This window comes from Hippopotamus amphibius, chromosome 5 (genome assembly GCF_030028045.1).
Source record: "Hippopotamus amphibius kiboko isolate mHipAmp2 chromosome 5, mHipAmp2.hap2, whole genome shotgun sequence".
Taxonomy (NCBI): Eukaryota; Metazoa; Chordata; class Mammalia; order Artiodactyla; family Hippopotamidae; genus Hippopotamus; species Hippopotamus amphibius.
This window is the reverse complement of record NC_080190.1, coordinates 140,581,077-140,582,427: the sequence shown is the minus strand read 5'-3', so window position 1 is coordinate 140,582,427 and position 1,351 is coordinate 140,581,077. Positions and strand designations below refer to the sequence as shown.

Here is a 1,351-nt window from a genome sequence, read left to right as displayed (position 1 = left end):
AGTGATGACCCCCAAGGCCAGGAATGTGCTGAGAGCAGACGACAGTGTGCCAATGAGCTGTTTCCATGGGTGGAGGGAGCCCAGATGCAAGTCCCACGGGAGCTGCTTCCATCGGTGGAGGGGGCCCAGATGCAAGTCCCACAGGACTACTGGGGATTCCCTAAGAAGGTGAGAAGGTACAGATTTCCCTCTCTTTATAACTTGTCACCAGGGCTCCTTTTGTTCTGAGATTTTTGGACTTTGCATAAGCAGCAAGAATCCAAGTTACACCATGGGCTCCTGCAACGGAATTTTCCCCCTCCTGCCTGACAGAATCCTGGAAAACAGAAGGCAGAGGGAGACAGGGAGGTTCCCCTCCTGTCTCAGCCCAACAGGGTGCATTATTAGCACACTCTTGGCCTTGAAGTTAGGAGTCACATCCAGTATATCTATTTCAATTCCAATTTTCTGTTGGTGTTACAGTAATCCTAGACCACAGCACATCCAGAACTATGAGCTAAACATCTAATTCCTTAGTATATTTAACTCATGTGGTTATGAGTCACTGTTAATACATTCAACAGATATGCCGGTCTCCAAGCTGAATATCCAAAGTCAGGGTTTTAATTGCTTTTCTTAGTGATTTGCTCATGTCTGCATACCAGCCATTAGGCTTGGCTGACCAAAGCCATCTTGAAATATTTAACTTAGAATTCGGTATAGGACTAAAACATATCAACTACTTCTGAGATCTCTATCCAGAGACACAGATCACTCATCAAAGTCAAGTCCCAAACCAAGTTATAGTAGGAAGTAAAACCAACTATGTATTTTATACATTAATATTATACATGGAATGAATAAAAATTTACATGTCATGTAGGAAATTTTTATGCATATAGAAACAAGCATATTGTGTCTTTTACAAAATTGAAAAAAAAAGGAATATTCATTTGTTGAGCAATAATTTTTTCTTTTCTTTTTTTCAGCTGCACCATGAAGCTTGTGGGATATCTTAGTTCCCTGACCAGGGATTGAACCTGGCCCACCCAGCAGTGGAAGCTCGGAGTCCTAACCACTGGACTACCAGGGAATTTCCTGGTAAGCAATAATTTTGAAAGTTCTAGAATAATATTGAAGATAATGAAATTCATGGAGCTGCTTATTTTTGTATTGAAATATATCTTGAACTACAATATACCTTTATTTACCTGAAATGTCAAATTAGTTAAAGAAGTGATAGGAGTTAGCAAAACAGGCTGTTCTTTCTTACCAGTTTGAGCATCGCTTCACCAATTTTGAGGGTGGGTGGGAAATAGCACATGCTCCTTTTGAAATCAGACAACACCGTGTCTAAAGCAGAAAGTGAAAG

General features: G+C 40.6%; 1 non-coding gene across 1 annotated transcript; it reads right to left on the bottom strand.

Annotated features, from left to right (window-relative positions):
- Positions 1 to 998: 998 nt before the first annotated feature.
- On the bottom strand, positions 999 to 1,072 carry TRNAW-CCA (transfer RNA tryptophan (anticodon CCA)). Its single transcript has one exon. It is a non-coding gene; the product is annotated as a tRNA-Trp (tRNA).
- Between the last annotated feature and the right edge of the window lie 279 nt (positions 1,073 to 1,351).